Source organism: Pleuronectes platessa, chromosome 18, assembly GCF_947347685.1.
Source record: "Pleuronectes platessa chromosome 18, fPlePla1.1, whole genome shotgun sequence".
In the NCBI taxonomy this organism is placed as follows: domain Eukaryota; kingdom Metazoa; phylum Chordata; class Actinopteri; order Pleuronectiformes; family Pleuronectidae; genus Pleuronectes; species Pleuronectes platessa.
The window spans coordinates 3,696,537-3,716,056 of record NC_070643.1 but is presented as its reverse complement, the minus strand read 5'-3'; the positions used below and the strand labels follow the sequence as shown (position 1 = coordinate 3,716,056).

Sequence of the window (19,520 nt, the reverse complement as noted above, 5' to 3'; positions counted from 1 at the left end):
ACACACACAATTCACACATACGGTAAATGTACCACTTCCTCTCCTGTGCCTCAGGAAACTTCCTTCATGTTGGATACACACTTTCACTTCCTGAGCATTACCCATTAGGACTAGACTGATACATCCAGCAGTTGTTGGCCTGTCTAGAAACCTTTTATCAAAGACATGGTATCTTGCAGACGTGTTGTCCGCTCCTGATCTCTAATCAGCTACATTACAACACATTCATTGAATTGTCAGGTATCCTTTCTTTTATATGAATCCTCTTTTCTTATTTGATCAGTCTGGGTTTTAAGTGGGCAGCTGTAGTTCCTCAGGTTGTTTCACAGGCTTGTATCCACTGAAATAATAAAACTCCGACTGAGTGCAACTGTTTGAAGCGTTCTGCTGTGTTTAATGTTCAAGTTGAATTATTCATATATCAAGTATCAGTATCAGCTTACAAAAACCCACTGTGGTTTATACAATACTCAGCAATGAATTCACTCAAAGTGTAGGTTATTTGATCTTATGAACCCAGCTGAGGCAGTCTGTGCAATGCACTTGTACTACTTCCATGTGAAGACAGCTCAGAACACACTCATACACACACACACACTCGCATCATAAACACACACTCTTACGCCATTAAGTCCATACATCTACTTAAAGAAAAATGTCACATCTCTCACAGTCAATTTCTCTCCCAGTCAATTTCAAGGATGCAAGGAGAGGAGGAGAGAAAAGAACAAGGAAGAAGAAAACAGGCAATATAGACGGATACGAACCAGTTTGGTTTGTTATGAAACGATTCAAGCCTTGGTCACACACAAATAAAAAAACACAAATACTGTTCTTAAGAAAATTGAGATTTGTTACCCCAGATGCTCTGTGACATCACATCTCCACCTGAACCATCATGCTGCAAACTTTAATGTGAGCACTTATACATCAGCTCTTGTTGTCTTTAGAGGAGCCGCTGAGTTGTGTCTGAGCTGGCTGTTTAACCGCTGCAGTCCCCTCATCCTGGCAGAGATAAAACCAGCAATGGACAGACAGGAACAGTCCGCCGCGTCCCTTTATCTGCCCGCGTAGTTACGGCTTAACTCAACCAACCAGTTGTGAGAGAGGGGAGATAAGGTAAAGTCGGGCTGACAACAGTCGTCATGCATACCTGAGGCTGATACTGCTGCAAAAGCCTCAGGAAAGCCTGTCAGAAACACGACACAGCCTGAACCGCGCTGACTGGTGTGTTCCTCTTTTCCTTCTACGTGTATAAGCTCAGTTATTGATGCCTTACAAACAAGTGCATCACTGCTTTTCAGGTTCCATTAGCACTAAATATATCAGTTTTGATATAAGGAGATTATTTTGATTGACTTAATTCACATGCTCCCATGTACTCTAGCCTACACCTAGAAGTGTACCCTGAACAGAACACTAGACAGTACTCTGTCGGGCACCTCCTTAAAGATTTAACTACCTGTCTTGGCGACGCAGAATGCTGTGATTAGTTGCTTGGTAGCATCGCATTCCTGGCAGACAGTTTTTCCGGAATCTCCTGCTTTGTTTCAGTCGGTTTAATGGTCACACATCTCCTCCGACATTACTTTTCTTCCTTGCAGCCCCTTTAAGAAAAAGTTATTGCTCTTCAGCATCTATCAGCTTCAACATGATGACACTCATCATTATTCTGAAGTAAACAGAGAACTTGTAAATAAGCGGAAGGGAAACCGGAGCGGTGTAATTGCAGAGCGACCCACACACACCTACGCACAACAATGAATGCCCACAATGTGTTGGCTACGTACGTACCTACAGCGTAGCTTTGATGCAAAACCCTGAATCAGCCTGAATGAGACTCTTAACGTTCTCGGATGGGTGTGTCATAAGAGTCCAAACTGAACTCACTGCTTTTTAATCCACCTCCACATGCAGAGTGGTAAATTGCTACATTCTGTGCGCATTAAGACCTGCATTAACATGTTTTTTTCCCGGATCATCTGCAGTAAGAATGATAACCCAGGCACCATCTTAAAAAACATCTTTTTTCTGAAACCTGAGGGTTTTCTGGAAAATCATTGCCTTTGTAGCAGAGACTGAATATGAATTCTTTACAACCTATTAAAGCTGATGAGCATTAGAGCAAAGGCAATGATGACCAATAAAAGCCCAAAGGTTTACGCTCTGAGTTACTTTTTATTTCATGATCATTCTTTCTGCATCAGAGGCTGAGAAGTAACAATTCTAGTGACACCGTAGCGCTACATTGTCAGACAAGTTGATCTTTACCTATGGCTTGTGGTGATACTGGCTTTTACTCACTGAGATCCTCCTCCTCCCTGTCCTCAAATATGTCTCTTACCCTGAGCCTTGGCTCAGCAGACATGTCAATGTCTATGTTTGAGGCCATTGCTCTTCTTTGTGCATCTAGGCAACCAGCGTGAATGGACATGTCCTATGTTTTTTTATGACCATTATTCTGATACGGAGCTGAAACACTTAATGGAGCGTTTTTTTTTTTTTTTTTAAATGCAATTTTAACATTAAGACGCTGCTTGCGCATCAGTGTCGCTCCCCTTGTTCAGGTTATCAGCTTTTGTCTGAATGCAGAAATGTACAGGCCAAGGCAGCAGAAAAAAATACATTTCCCTTAATGCATTCTGCCTTCCTGACATGAGTTTTAGCAGTGATGCACTGTTGTGTTTTAAAAAGCATCATATAAAATGTGGGTTATCTCTAAAGGGAGACGCATGCGTGGGTTGCATCCAGTCTTAATGGGATAATATCAATCTCCCACCACTAGTTTGTAAGACAGGCTGTTATTTTGTAGTCTCCAAAAGCCTGAACCAAGATCACGCCAGATACATCACATTCATAAAATGTTATTTAACCTTAGACCACACATAAAGATGGACGACATAAAGCTTACCAAAAGTGAAGCCAAAGCGACTTGATCGATTTGATTTCCTCCAGGATGATTTCTGTAATTTTGGGTAGTTCTTATCACATTTATAGATTTTAAATATGTAAGTTAAAGTGTTACATTTTCCAGTAAGTTTGGTTTCAATTACTTATTTAATGCGTGTTTTCCATCTTCTGATGGATTAAATTAAAAGTTGTTTTGTGTTTGATTTTAATTGAGTTTAAGTTAGTGAATGAATCGAAGAAGGTTGCCAACATTGATTTCCACTGTGAAGCATTTACTATTAGAGTTAAAAGACAAAGCGAGACATTCCTTTAAAGTCTTCAGCTGTGGGAAGGCTTTGGAATCTCACCATGAATCTGTTTTCTTTAACTGATTTTGGGTCTGTTTGGCTGCTCCCATGGTGCTCCCACAGATCCCACTTGGGTTTCTCTTGTTTATTTTCCATTTCTCAAATCCAGCCAGTGCTTCACTGAACTGCAGTGTTGCTGAATCAATAGTGCAGTGAGAGCCAGGCTGCACCCACACACTCCACTGTAGCATACACTTCACAACCGCCTTTAAATCCAACCATAAAGTGTTTCAGTCAGCAGACGGCAAGCGTGGGAATGTTTTTTTTTTTAATCACTTTATTTTCCAAATCATCCCTTCTCTTTGCCTCTCTGATCCCTCTCCGCTGCCTGTCTGAAAGGTATCGGAAGCTCATATCACCAGTCACAATAGAGTTTTTCCATCCACTCAGACATCTCTACTGTCATTACCACACACACGTCCGCCCTTGATAAGATTAATTAACAGCTCAGTGCAAAGACGGTTGGAGTTTCAATCCGTAGCTGCTGCTGACTGCAGGTCACCTGCATGCCAGATGCAGCGATATGGAGCCTGTGGGAGCCATTCACGCTCCTCGCCTTCCCGTTCTGATGCCATCACTGCAGTGGCAAGGCCCCAAGCTGCCATTAATCAGAGAGGGTGTTACGTAGGAGGCCACAGGGGGAATTGGCAAATTTCCCGTACCTCGCAGGATCATACTCCGCACAGTAAATCTCTGGTTAATTGTCTCCATGCATGCCTCAGTTGGTTTTCCAGCTGATGTTGCAGCGTTCACTGTTGAATTCTTAATGTGCCCTTTTGCGGTCCGCTTTCAACCACTATCACCTTCAAGCCTCAGCCCTCAATGGGGGTTGTCTCCCATTTTATTTCCAAGGCTATTCAACAAAGGGGAAAAAAGCATTAATGCTGTTTTAAAGAGAGCTTATAGACCAGTTTAAATTGCTGCCGTGTGGTTTCCTCTCTCTTTTCCCTGAGTGTCTGCAGTCCTGTGAGGATGAGTGACTCTACCTCTGCAGGGGTGCTGGGTAGCTCGTACCCGAGGGATTCATATAGGTAGACACTGAAATCTTGGCAACAGGACAAATGGTTCTGACACAGAGCGACGCTACGGTTAGATTCCATTACTGTTTTGGCAGGGGGCTTAGAGAGTCGGGCTGACTTCCTGGCCACCACGCATACAGAGGATCAGCTTCCTGCTCTGACTTTTGATTTCATTCAGGTGCATATCCCCTGCAGTGAGAAGGTGATGTACCATGTTTTAAGATTCAAGAGTTTATTGTACATACAGTATATCATCATTCTGATAAAGCTTTGATAGTGAACTGTCTTTATCTTAGTTCATTATGTTTATTAAGTAATGAAAAGTCTGTGCACGTTGAAATTGAATAAAATATATAATACAAGTATACATACATCTTGCTCCATATTCTTTTAAGTATAAACATATACTAAAATATATTAATACTAACAGATGATTATAATAACCAAAATGTGGAACAACATATACACTTGACCATATATAAGTTACTGCAGGAAATTCCAATACATCATATTTTTTTAAGATGATTTAAGGGCATCTGACGTCAGGTTGCTAAATTCTTGGACATGTTTAAGTGTAAAATGTACAGTGTGAGTCTGGGGCATTCAAAAATGTTCCTTACATTGTGGTCATGGTCTCAGAATTGCCTCCACAGTTTGTCACAGCCTGATTCTGTGCTGCTGCAAGTCTTTTTACAAATCTGCATAATGACAGCAGCTGTAGTTGGGTTTTCCCTCCAATAGTTTTTATGTGCATATTCAATTTTCCAAAAAGTGGAAACACAGAAAATTAGAAAAAAAATTCTCAACGTATTATTCTATCAACAGGAGCCAAATGTGGCAAAGTGCAATAGAAACAGACTCTTTGAATAAATCATGATATAGATGAAGCGCTCCACTGAGGAGACTGGAAATAGCAGCAGATGAAAACATCAGACGTTGATAACGCTGTTCTTTCATCAGGTTTTCTACATTGATTTCCAGCTCCATTAATTGCGCCCTCGTCTTCTGCAGAAACTTTAATTGCACCTGACCGAAGTAATACAACCACCAGCTGTTTATCTTGATCAGCAGTGGATTGAAATGTGAATTTTCTCAAAGATCGGTTTAAAATGTGCTGTACGTTTTGATGGAAACCTGCCTGATCTAGGTTTTGAGCTCCATCACAGTCGCAGCCTGTGAAAACTGAGAGTACCCGGCTCCCACTTGCAGGTCAGCTGCTAAATATTGTGCTAGCATTGTGGCCTCCTCCTGTCTTTTTTTAATAGAGTCATTATGGAACATCTATATGAGGTAGACCTATGTTTTAAAGCCTATAAATCCTTAAAAAAGGGCTGTCTAATTAGCCCTGAAACACTGTGTTCCTCTCACATGGAGCTCAAAGCGGTATCTGTGCAGGATGGTGAGGGAGACCAGGAGTGAATTATAGATGGACTAAATGTTTCTGGGTGTGAGTGATTGCAGTCTATGGGAGTGCACGGAGTGACACATAATCAATGTTCAGAGTGCAACCTAATCAATGTTGCCATGATGATTGTTGGGAGGGCACTGAGGGATTGTTTTATTTGGTTGGCTTGAGAGGTCACCCTGTGTTTCCTTTGATCGCCCCCCGCGCGCGCCCCCACCTCTCTTCTTCACATCAACCTTGTCCTGCTTTGTTTTATAATACTGACGTCATTGTGCTGCAATTTCTTGACAGCGTTGGGTTGGCTCACCCGGACAAGTCAAGGTGTTTCTTCTTTTTTTTTTCACAGCAACTTGGCAATTTTTCCTCAGACATTTAATTTAGTGCCTGCAGAGAATATGTGAATTTCGGTGAGAGCAGCCCGCCATCAGCTCTGCATACGATAATGAGAGAATGCCTGATTAGTAGCTCAGGACATTCAGTCACAATAGCAAGCTGAGTTGGCAGGTCTCCTTGACCTTGGTGTGTGTGTGTGTGTGTGTGTGTGTGTGTGTGTGTGTGTGGGTGTGTGCCTCTTGAGGACGATATAATAGCAGAGTCAGGACTTGCGGAGATGCCAGAGGGAGGAACTCCGATACATTATTGAAACGTTATTCGACTTCATCGAAGACTTCGTCTGGCAGAGAGGAAGAAGTCTGTGATTGCAAGGCATTAAAAGTATATTACAGTATGAACACGTAGCAAGTATGGGTTCGGTTAATGTAATCAGAGGATAGTGTAAAGCACAGAATCCAAAGGAAGTGGAGGCGTGTCGGGGGAGATAAAGTACTGGCTCAATTTCAAATCGTAGTTTCTTAGTGTCATAGTTCAGCTCATTGAGTTTTCTCTTTTCTCAAAAATCTTTTTATGAACCTCTTTCACTTCCTGATGTATTAAACCCAACACTCACCTGCTCAATCCCATATGGTCTGGTTACTATGGTTACATTTATCTTGCATATTTATTTAAATTCCTTTGGAAGATCACTTCCCATAAAGTTCCTAAAATTGATACATGAATCAGGTAAATGTAAGATTATTTTGGTTTAAAATGACAGAAGTGTTATTTTCACTCAGTTGTGTAGATGGTTCACAGCAGTGAGCCTCCTAGTTGTCTCTCAGTGCAGTCGTTTGGTGTTTATGGATAAGTTTGATTGACAGCTCTCAAAATGTCCCAAATGAGTTGAACTAAGTCTGCAAATGCTTTCATTTGAGCTGCAAAGGCCCAGTAACCTTCAAGGCCGAATCTTAAAACCTCAATCTAACTGGACTGAAAAGTTTCACCTTTGTCTTTCTTTGCTCCCTCTCCGCTTGTCTGTGCTATACGCACAAGTTGTCAATCCCTTCACAGGTAGATATGTTACCACCGATATTCTCTCAAGCAAGAGTCTGCAAGCCCTGATGTATATATGACACCCAGTTTAATGCGCTAATGTGGCAAGACGACGAGGTGAGACAGTGCCTCAGTTTTCAGTGCATTTGTGATGTTTGACATGATGCACCCGGGGAAGAAACTAAAAAGCAAATCCCTATACTGGCAATTGGAAAGGAATAATTCAACTTTTGTAAAGGCTTTATCGTGTTTATAAACCTGTATATGTACGTACCTGCAAATCTTTGTGCTAAAGCTTTTTTGGCTTGATTCAGGCTTTAGTGGATCATGAGTGGAGATGGTTGCATTGAGTTTTAAATGTCCAAGAATGAAACTGCTCACTCTGATGTTTTTTGGCCCCTTTCTAAGCATCATGTTGCAAATCATATTATAGCCTTCTAAGAAGTGTGACAACACTTTTTACTTTACTTACTGGGAAATGTGATTGAAAAATTCCAGGTTCAAGCCTGAGTGAGTAACAAATCACAAATTTATTTGCTTTGTTTGGAACATGTAAAATGACAGGGGCCCTCTTCCACCTTTCTCAACTTCAAAAGCAGTACTGCTGACTGGGTAAACAGTTGTACTACTGTATCTTGCCTGGGTCTCTGGACAGAGTAGAATAAATAATAACGCTGATGTGGCCTTGAGGAGAGAGTAATAAGAGAAAGACAATAATATCTCCATGGACTCTACAGGGCCAGTGTTGTTCAATTGGGGGAGAAAGTCAAGATGTCGAGGAGTTCAAAGCCCTGCAGGGCTAGAATGATTCGCGCTGTAAAATTGTTTTGTTTTCAGCGTATTATGACATTGGTTACATTTTTAGCAATAAAAAATGTTTATGGCAACATATCCGCAGCATAGACTTCACACTTAGACAGGTATGGTAATTTGTGGAAAAACGTTTCAATAATCTATTATAGTACAGCGTAAAGTTAAATTTACATTTTTGAGGTGCTACTATAGTAATGTCAATTCATGTGCCTAATCGTGTGTATTGATAATTTGTCGAATTGATGTAGAGTTTCCGAAGAGAACAATAATAAACTGTGTGTAAATAAAGTTTGGCTGTTTAGGGGCTGGGTGGCAGATTTTTGTAGAACATGGTTCTTTTTAGTTATTGATCTTTATTTTAGATCTCAAGACTTTCAAGAATTTCAGAATCAGAATCAGAAAGTATTTATTGCCAAGTAGGTTTACACCTACAAGGAATTTGCTCCAGTTATTGGTGCATTCAATGAACATAGAACATAAAAACACAATAAATACAACACACATAAGCAGTTCAGCAGTGCATGTACAGACTAGGACTGTGTGCTATTAGTCAAAGTGGCTGCAAAAGCCCCATCCTCCCTGTCCTAATGCTCGAATGTTATAAATCACCAAGATGGAAAGTGTCAGCCACACTCAGCAAAACAGCTGACATACGCTGTGTACTGCAAAGGCTAAAGAGAAATGATATGGTCTGATCTATGTCGGATTTCCATGATCGGCATCACCAGCTTGTTTATCTCTTACTGCTGTCACCACGCAAAAGCGCTACAGCTGGACATAACAACAAATTGCTTTTGTTTTTTGTATTTTAACATGTGTACCATAAGCTGTTTGGTTGAGTTAAAGCTTATTCACATTTAAGTGTAAGCAACGGACATCTGGTCGCTTGCCAATGCCATTACCTCTTAGAAAAACTGTTTGTTATCTAAGCGCAATAAATCATGGGATGGGTTGGCCTGAGAAGGATCCACCCATTGGAACTCAATTCTGAATGTTTATTGTATTTTCTGTCTACGAGACCAGTCAACTGGTCTGAACGGAAATTGTCTATTTAATCGACAGGGAATTAGTCTTTAGGAGCATCCATAGTACAAAATAACCCCTCAGAGTCTTGGGGTTCTTCACACAGACAAACAGTGGATTTTAATAGTCTGATGTTCTGACAAAACTGAGCAAAGAACAGAGCCCTAGACACTGACACTATATTCAGTTTCAGGTGTTGAGTTAATATACATATAAATTGGATATGGAAGGCAGTTACTAGATGTGTGTTCTGGGTTTAAATGACTTGATGTCTGTGTTTTATATGCAAAGTAGAAAAACAGACTTTTATTAGAGCAGCCAATTCTCTAACTTACTGCGTACTGCAAATACATGTCTCATGATTGGCCAATAAAGATCCTGTTCAGCAACACAGCCTCTGCGCATTACCATAGTAAAAGTTGAGAAAAGACTGTCCCCATCAACATCGAAAGAGTTAACAAGTGAATAAGCTCTTAAAGGTCACATTAACTCGTAGCTACATTGCTTAGCTCCATGTCACTATAATTAATGACATTTAATTCGAATTTGAAATATGTTGCAAATTTTGCATTCAATGTCGTAAGATCACAACAATATGATATAGTAGCATCACAGAATATGAAGTTACTGTTATACTGTAATCCTATGAATCACACATTTGGACCAGTCTGAGACTTCATGGGTCTCGTGACCCTGTTACTCATCTCATCCCAGTTTGGGCTTTTGGCCTGAGACCCAAATTTTTCATAAAGACCCTGCCCTGTTGATGGGTGGGACAGAGGTATTTATACTGTAGGTGTGGGGGGCTGTGGATCAGGAGATAGAGCGGGTCGTCCACGAACAAGAAGGATGGAGCAAATTAATTTAATGATTGACATTTAATATGTTAAGAAGATAATCTATTTATTGGCCCCATGTGGGTGATGTACCTCACAGCCAAGGTTTAATAAAGGTCATATGGTGAACCTAAGTAGCTGTGGCAATGGGTTAATATATCAGGTCACAACCTCCTGCACAAAATACACTGGAGTGTCAGGTATCATTTTGTCTGGACGTTGAGAACAAGCTGCATTTGTGTACGGAGAGTTTCCTGTCGCTCCTCGACATCTCCAGAATTAATTTAATTGTAAGAGCTCTTACATTGAGCGCTGTCGCAACATTTTCAGTCAAAGTGTTTATTGTTTGTAGCATGAAGCCAGAGCAGGTGGAGGTAGCACCGGAGGCACCGCAGAGTTAATTCCAAACAGAGGCTACACCTCTCTGCAGCTCACTGGTGTGATGCCAATGTTGGATTTTGTTACATTTCAACAAGATGAGACACTCCTGACTGCCCGTGCACGAAAGCACACCGCTACAACCACACACAGGCAGAACATCTTCATCTTGTCAGCATTGTGGAATTTTATGCCCTTTGTTTTTTTTTAAGAGCAGGAAAGAACTATGACTTGATACCTTCTACAAAAGATGAGAGAGGCCTTTAAGATAAGAGAGTGTTTTTTTTTCTGGGAAAGGAACATCTCACTGGCACTGGTCTGATTTTCTGAACACCACAACCGAGGCCATGAGAAATGACCTGAAATTCTCTCAGGATTGATTTGTTACATGAGAAGATTTCATTTGAACTAGAGTTATCAGATATTTACACAGGGCAAAGGGCGCTGCCTGATATCATCAGCTGTATGATTCCTTTGCTTTTTACGAATCAAAGCTAATGAGTGGAGGGCTGTCTAGCAAGGACATATAAAATACAATTTGATCTATTCCTCTACATCATGAAGTGCCCTTGGCAGTTGTAGTAAATGTCAGAACTGAAAAGCTTAGTGTAAGTTCAGAAACCTGTTAGAAAACTCAGTTTCTCATCTCAGTGAGATTTGATTAATGTTACAGGAATGAACACTGGATATGACTTTTAGACAGAAGCAGCAGTCAGTGTGCAACCGCCTGCCTGATGTCACTACAGGCGTACTGTAGCATGATTCACTCCAAACTCAATGTAATTAAGCAAGATGATGAATTTTTCATCTCAGGAAAATTATAAATACAATGGATATTGATTTAACTCATTAGTAAATTTGTGTCAATAAGTGATATTTTAGTGCCTTCGTCTTTTGGTCTTTACTAAGTGACACACTGTTAAGCACTTTGAGTGGTCATAAAAGTGGCATATATAAAAAAAATTTTTTTTCTCATTTCCACTCTTCAAGCCGTTTTATTGGCTGCACTCTCTCACAGCTGGAGGACAGTTAATGAATTACCATTTCTACTCTGTAATGGCAGCCATTAAAAGCTGCAGCAACTGCAAAGGTTATCATAAACACATTTTCCTCCCTTTAGTGGCAGAGCGTGTGAGAGGAAGAAGAAGAGATGACTCACATCCAACTGTATCATTTGCTTAAATTGCCACTGTGGATTCAGTGTAATATGCTGCATGGGAGACATGCCAACGAGTTATTGAGAAAGTCCACACACCGGTGTAGATGAGTGGAATAGTGTTTTGATTTAGCACTGCAAGAGCTAACGTGAAGAATTATGACGTCTCCACCATGACCATGATATAACAGATGATATTTAACATTGCATCCACATACTGACGTAGAAAAATAAGAGGCTAGGGTAAGGTGGTCCTTCCCATCATGTGCAATGTTTTCTGGACTAGGGCGAGGTATTTCTAGAGATGTTTTGACTTTGAGAATTAAAATTAAATATGCTGTTCTCAATTATTTACTAAACAAAAAGATGCCAATCTTTTCAAGTGTTAAATGTCTGAATAGAATAATTCTAATGAGACTTTAATATAAAGACATTGTATATCATAAATCCAATCTTAAGATATTTCAGTACTCCGTGCTGTGGACTTATCTTCACAAGGTTTGTCTTCCTCAGATTGAAAAGTGGTAAAGAAGTTGACCAGTTTTTTTGTTTACCGTGACGACTTTTTAGGGGCCTTCGTATGTGAGCTTGATTTGACACGTGCCAGCCAATGAGAGAGAGGCCGTTTCAGTGGCAGATATCCAATTACAGGATGATGAGCATCTTCCTTTCATCCTTATGTCTGTTATTCACTTCTTCAACTAACTATCTTGTCATGTTTGCACTTGAACCTGTTCACATTATTCAGACTGCGGCTTGTGTGAAAGAGCCATCGGTCTGTCAGATTGTTTCATTAAGATAAGAGAGGAGTTAACTGAGTTGGGAATGATGAGCTTTTCCCATGACTGCACTGTCAGCGCTCACCATCAAAGTAAATCATGTACAAAGCCTGAATGGCCTGATTCATTTCCAACTGCTCTATATTGATGAAAATCTCACTTCTTATTTGAGGCATCATTAGAACGAGCAAACGAGGAGTGTATTAGATTTGATGTCTGCCCATGAGCTGTCACTAATATTTAGGAGGTAATCTGGGTCTTGATTCTCCTCATATAATCCTTTCGTCTAATTTAATCGCTTAATGTCTGTTGATTTGTCCCTGAAGGACCTATTTGGATATTATGAGCCATAAACAAAGATAAATGTGTGAGGTCATGCATTTGTTCTTCATGTTTATCCATCAGCATCACCAGTTGTGAATTTAGCTTTGCTGTTGTGTCTGCTTGTAATATTGTTGTTGTTTCCATGAAAATTCCTTTTGAAGCACAAAATGCACACACACAGTCACGGCAAGGATGTAATGTTGCTCGGCAACACTTTCAAGACAATGGGGAAGTGCAATTGGTGTAGTGCTGATTCAAAGGTTATAGGGTGTCTGAGCTCCACCAAGCTTGACCTTCCTTCAATCATCCCGTCTGCTGCCTGTTCATGTCTCCTCTGCTCTCAATGAACTTGTGCATTGTCTAGGGCTGCCGCGATCAGTCGACGTCATCGATGACATCAACGTTGAAAATGCGTCGACATCAATAATTTAAACCGACGCGTCGGACCCACACAAATTATGAATTTACCTTTTCGATTTCTAAAACGTTTCATTTCAATTCATTATAACAAATGTTCTTCTTCAATATCACTATGTAACGCCGGGTTTACATTGGGCGCCGAAGCGCCGCGCACGCTATTCTCAAGCGCGCTTGCGCCTGGCTGTTCACATGGGACGCACATTCCTCAGCGCCGGTCAGCCAACGATTCTGCTTTCTCCCTGCTTGTTGTTGTATGGAACCCGTTCAATGTTACTGGTTTGGGGGTAAATGATGATGGTCTTCATCCATAGAGATTGTGCATTAATAATACCGGCTATAAAAAGTTGAGTTTTCCTTGAAGAGAAGTAATCTTAGGAAGCTCAAGATTTGCAGTTGTGATGTATAAGAGCAACTGCAAAGGCGCTTACACATTTCACTCGGATGCCAAATATAGGTTTGGGGGGGGGATTGATGAAACGAACATTCAGGACTAAAAGGCTCCAGACAAAATTATGTAACAGACGGAGTGTTGTCAAACCACTTTTAAAAGAGAAACTTTCCTGAAATGGCCACATTCAAAAGCCTGTCGTCATAGCCCCCACCTGACTGCATCACAAAGTGTCTGTCTGACAAACTTTTATGTAACTTTGTTGTCATGAATGGTTTAAATATGGATATTGGGGGAACACATTTTGACAGTCTGATCTCAAAGGCATCCATGATTTTGTCCCTCCTTTAACTAGACCCATTTACGCATAACGCCGGGTTAACGCACGACGCGAAAAGCCAGGCGCCTCCTTTCCGCCCCCCTGTACACAATTGTGCGGTTTACATGGGCGCTTGAGAATGGCGCTACGCCGCGTGGCGCTTCCGCGTCCAGTGTAAACCCGGTGTGTAATGGGAATGCATGTGACATTGTCAGATTCAAAATGACTGTTGTCAGATCTAAGGAAAACTTAAATTAAAGCTCGATGAGGCCCTAAGATCATGACAAGCCATATGTACATGAGCTTGATTGAGAAATTATAGCCACTGTTTCCCACAGCTAAATCTTGGATGGATATATTAAAGGTCCACTGGCGCACCAATGCTGCAGGATTAATCCCTGTTCTGCCAATAGCCAGTCCGACCAAGACATACAGGTCAATTTGTCTCTGACAGAAAAATAATTGAGTCAGTCAATCTGGACGACTTGTTGCACTCAATGTTTTATCAGGTCATTGACAACCCAGAAATGAACTTTGAGCACAGCAGCGAGACATGATATGTTAGTGCTGTGCAATAAGTAAGATTGCATTTCTGCAAGGCTTTGCACTGGTAGCTCGTATTTCCACTTGAGGTAGTGGTGTTGGTAGCTGTTGATGAAAAGTCATTAAAGTCCTCAGAAAAACAGGTGTTTTAACCACTTCAATCTTATGACATAACAGGAAAAACGTTATCTGCTGAAAAGATTCTGTTGTTTGATCAAAATTGGTAAGTTATACCCTCAGACTCATGGTTGATCCGTGGTTCGAGTGGGAAGTGTATTTGAATAATAGCGGATGGGTTCAGTTGGGTTATATAAGCATTATACATCATTAATGTGTAAAATATGAATTACATTCTCTAAAATGTAAACAGCAAAGAAAGACAATCTTGTGCATTCCTGCATTGAGCTGAGACTATTGACTGGAGATAAAAACTAATATGCGTCCATGCTGCTCGTGTGGTGTCATCCAAGTGTCCAAAAGTACCAACATTTATATTGTTGGAAATTTGAGGAAATAATTTCATTAGTCGGTGATGGGCGGATGAGTCTAGCATAGGTGCAGATTCTGATGTCTTCAGGGCCGATCCAAGCATCTCTGGAGGAGCGTAAGTAGATCGTAATGCTGCTGGTCAGGTCCTCTGCTGTCCTCTCCCCTTTGGTCCTTTCTTTTACTTTAGAGGCTGAGTTAGGATCTCTGCCAATTACAGGTAATCCTGGTCTGTTGTTCACACATTGTCAAATACACAATTCAAATAAAGGAATCTAACATCTATAAACTTCTGAATAAAAAGGACGGAACTCCCTCATTTGTGCCGGTGACAGTCTCTCCACTCGTCTGCTGTCTATGAGCTACAGTTCTTTATTTACCTGTTATGTTTGTAAGAGTTTTGTGTGGTGAAGCCTCTCTGTACTCTCTCGGGTGAGTCACTGACATTTGCGCAGTGCCCTTGAGCGTAGAAACATGGCTGAGGTGCTTGTACAATAATAACCGTCTGTTAGTGGGCTAGATGTTGAGGTGTCAGCCGAGCCGAACGCACTGTGAGCAAACATACATAGAGCCGTGTTAGATTTGTTTTACAACCAGAAGAACAAAGAATCTTTGAAAGTTCTGGTTTAGACAATTGACATTGAAAGAACTTGAAGAAATATATATTGTTTGAAAAGCAAACACAAACCTTCGTTGTTGGATTACTTTTATTCCTGTTCTTGGGCATACGTATATAGGTGATAGAGTTTTGTATGTAAGACAGGCCTTTATAGCAAGTGTGGGATTTGTGAATTCCAGCTTTAAAAATATAATTGAGTTGATTGAAGGGTCAGTCTTTAAGGGGTTCATATGAAGAAATTGAATATGACTATCATATAGATGTTTTCATTAGTGTATAATCACCTGATAATAGAAATCTGCTTTAGCTTGGAAGAAGCTCTTTACTTCTAGGTTGAGAACCGATCCTCGTCTACTGAGTCCATCATGAAGGCCACCCAAGGTTCTCCTACATGATTGAAAGGAGATGGTGAGGAAAGGGATATTCACATGTTAGGATCATATTTCTTTAGTTTGCAACAAAATAAGCGCTTTGGAATTAACAAGGTTCCAAATAAAATTATTGAACATATATATTAAGTACCCTTAATTGTCAAGTATATAATTCATAATATGATAAGAAATAGGCCTCTCCATGTGGACATTTTATATACACTTAGTTTTCATTGTAAAGCATTTGCTACATCATATATCTGAATATGAAATGACCTGTAAGTGGATTTGGGATCTTGGTCACAAAGCCCTAACTAGAACAATGAAAACTATCATTATTAGGGGAGGGGGTCACATGTGCAGCTATTCATGAATACTCCCCTAAGTCCCTCCCAACCCTCCAGCTTTAACTGTTAATGTATGTGACTTGACAGAGATGGACAGCCTGTCTGTCACTCATCCTCATTAGCTGAATTGATTAGCTTACGCAATTATCAATAAGCCCACAGGGCAAAATGATAAATGATGCCACTGTGGGTGCAGAAGTCACTGAGTCACTGCTTATACTGAAGAGACTGCTGCTCTAAAACAGGTGTAATGGTTTTATCTGTTAAAAAAAAGTGCATGCACTGGTTTAAAACAGCATTGATGCAGCATTTATTTACATAGCAGGGAGGTTAGATCCAACCACAAGTCGTCAATAGAGACCCATGAGGAGATGGATTCTGATTCCAAATTTGTATGTCAGGGATGAACTCAATTCAAAAGACTTGCACAGATTTGCAGTGGCCGTCAAGCTCATCATCCACTTCGATCAAGCTGATTTCCCCATGAAATTGTGCCATTTAAAAGCTGGTGTGACTGAGCCTTTCAAAGTCAGATGACAGGTCGATGTTTATGTACTGAAATGTATATTGAAGGCCCGAGCACTGACAGCGGGAGGCCCTATTGAAATTGTAATATTATTATTATTATTATTCAGGCAAATGAATAATGAATTGGCATGCTCGAATTCTTACCAAAATTTGCTGAAAGTTACAAAGTGGTAAAAATTTACGGATTCTGGTGGAATTTTCAATGGGCGTTGCAAAATGTCTCAACGGTGCACCCCGAGACCCCCGGAACGTGTTCACATTGACCGATCTTCTCAAAAATCGATACACAGGTGTATCATGACCAGACAAACAAAAAAAGTCTCTATTTGCAATTGGAAAAACGCAAGAGGAAGCCTGCTATTTTGCATTTAGGTGCCATTTTGGCCATATTCCACATTTTTACTTTTATATACTTGTACCAGGACTTTCATCAGATGAATTTCATACTGAGATCAGTGTCATCACAACAAGATGGAGATAAAAAGTTATTAATTGTATCTGATGTTTGATTCGATCCCATACTATTGCTATCAAAGAATTTTTTAAAGTATCCGTCCCTGATTGGGATGTTGTATAGTCGAAAACTATACTTTTGCAGACTAAACTAAAGCAAAACAGTAGAAGCTCTCAGGCAACAATTAGCATTTTACATGCATAAAATATAAAACGAATTTCAATTTAGCCCTAGATGCACGACTACTAACTATTTAGCACAGTGTAAATGTCTTTTGAGGACAAAATGCTTCTGGCTGTCTAGGAAATGTTCATGGATTTTTAACCTTTTTGCAACCAAAAAAAACTTCCTTGAAGGAGTTTATTAAATGAATAAATTAGTGCTGTGCAGTGCTCAGGGGAGCGTCCTCTTTGTGCCGCGCTTGTTTTGGCTGTAGACTCAACATTTCTTTCTCCAGTGGTCAGTTTAAGGGTGTATAATGAATTCACTGTTACAAGGGAGCTAGAAGATGCAGAAACAGCCATGTCTTAATTATACGGCTCCTCTGGTGGGGCACTCTTACTGCTCATGGCTCATTATTAGTGGCTTACAGTGTGAAAATTGACACCGTGGGAAATAGCCAGGTCCATCCACGTCATTCAGTCTTCATTATTATAAGCACTCTTTTTTTTCCCCTCAAGTATGTGTTTTGAAGCACATCCCAGATTCTACTAGATAAGTCCCCAGCAACTGAAAATAAAGACAACCTTGGATAAATAAGAGGGCGTACCCTGAGGTGAAACTCGGAGGTCTGTGTCCTCTATCATTCTGACAGGCCCCGGTAGAATTATAAGTAAAAACACAGAGCCCTTCTCTATCCACTGTTAGAGTGGGTTGCACCAGGCTGCAGGAACAGAAAAGCAGGCGGTACGGGCCATGAGTATTTCCAGATGCTGCAGAGTTAACAGTGGGAATTCAAGCGGAGAGAAAAATCAGCAGTTGGCCGGCCTTAAGAGGCCTAGAGGACGATGTGAAACATTGACATTGCAATAGGATTTGACTAATAATGGGTTTCTCAAAGCCGACACTGGTATATGTGGATTGAGCCCACCAAGAGTTTCTCTCTTATGCTCAAACTCATTAAATTTAACCAGGCTCATGTAACAAAGTTGACGTAGTGGGTGGTTCACATAGGGCACATTAAACACAATTGAGGAGATTATTAAAGCATTATTTTATTTTAATGAAAAGCTGCGTGTGCATGTAGAAAAGCCTGTAAAACATCAGTTATGATACACTCAACACTGATTATGGATGGATATTGTTATATGTACATTTATATATGGGTGTACTGTGCACAGCATCTGATGGTTGCAATGCTTGAAGACCATTCTGACTGTGGTGTTCTGTACACACTTACAAAGAAAAACTTCTTGTTGTATTACTAACCCTAAACCTAACAAAAACTATAACTTAAGGTAGCCAAGAGTAAACAAAGTCTTCAAAAAGGCATTTAAGCACAGGATTAGGCAAATAATAGCGTGAAATAATAAACTATCATTTAACAAATCTATGTTCAAAATAATAAAACCACTAAAAAAGGCAAATACAAACTTTACAGGGCTACTAGATTCCATGAATTCAAACTAATAATGTTATGGCTGGGAGTGTGTGTATGTATATGGCTGCAGGCCCCAAATCACTAAATCTGCCTACTGCACCCATTACTTATTTATCAGCCTATGTTTATATTATTTAGTTAAGTGTGTGGGCTCCAGGCTGCTTACTGGGGCAACAACAGATGAACGACATGCTGGGAAGTTGAAAACTGTGCATTGTATGCAATGGACTATTTCCAGATGTTTCCGCAGGTGGCTTGCTCATATGCCATTAACTGCATAACACAAGTTGTACTTCTAGCAATTAGGTTCTTCTTTAACATGGAGTAAAACAGTTTGTGTTGGGCTAGAAACATGTGGCTTTATAAAGCCTCAGGTGATGTGTTTCTTATCGCGTGTTATATTGTGTTTGTTTGTAGAAGGTGAGTGACTCTCGTGATGCAGGCATCACCCTGGGCTACGCTGTCATAATGCTGAACACAGACTAGCTTGACATTACCAGTATGTCGGAGGTTTCTATAGTGGGAGGCAGACCTTTCCAGGGGGGACTGACATTAGTTATTGAATTATATAGTTTTGAGGAATGTTAGTTTTTCATCACTTTGCTTAGTCAGCAATAAATATAAATAACTGTAAAGTTAGTAATATTAGGCTGTCTTTGCTATTGCTTGTTGAGCATCCATGATCATATAAAATAGTGGAAAGGCATCGAAAGATTTAGCAAATCTGAGTCCAGTGCATGATGGTGTTTTAGTTTTCCTTGTATTCATTACCACAGCCCTAGAATCAACACATTTTGTCCTCCTTCCTCTTAAGATTTGACTTCTGAATTCAAACTTAAAAATCCAAAATCAGAGCATTTCAGGGGGAAAAAATGTCAGAGACTCTCACTCAGACATTATCCTCTGGAGAATCTGCAGAGGATCAGCAGAGTTCAGTGCATGTTTGAAAGCAGCTGAAGTATGTTATTGTCCAGTTCTGTGGTGGTAGAAGCAGATTAAACATTTTCAAATGTATTCTTTGATGGTAAGAATGCTGCTAATGACTTTTGGAAAATGTTGTAAAAGCATGCTTTAAATATTCTGGTGC

At 40.3% G+C, this 19,520-nt stretch overlaps 1 protein-coding gene across 1 annotated transcript in view; it reads left to right on the top strand.

The window, feature by feature from the left end:
* Window positions 1-19,520, top strand: part of LOC128461281 (ubiquitin-conjugating enzyme E2 E2) — a 55,068-nt gene that overhangs the window by 21,549 nt on the left and 13,999 nt on the right. The window lies entirely within an intron of this gene.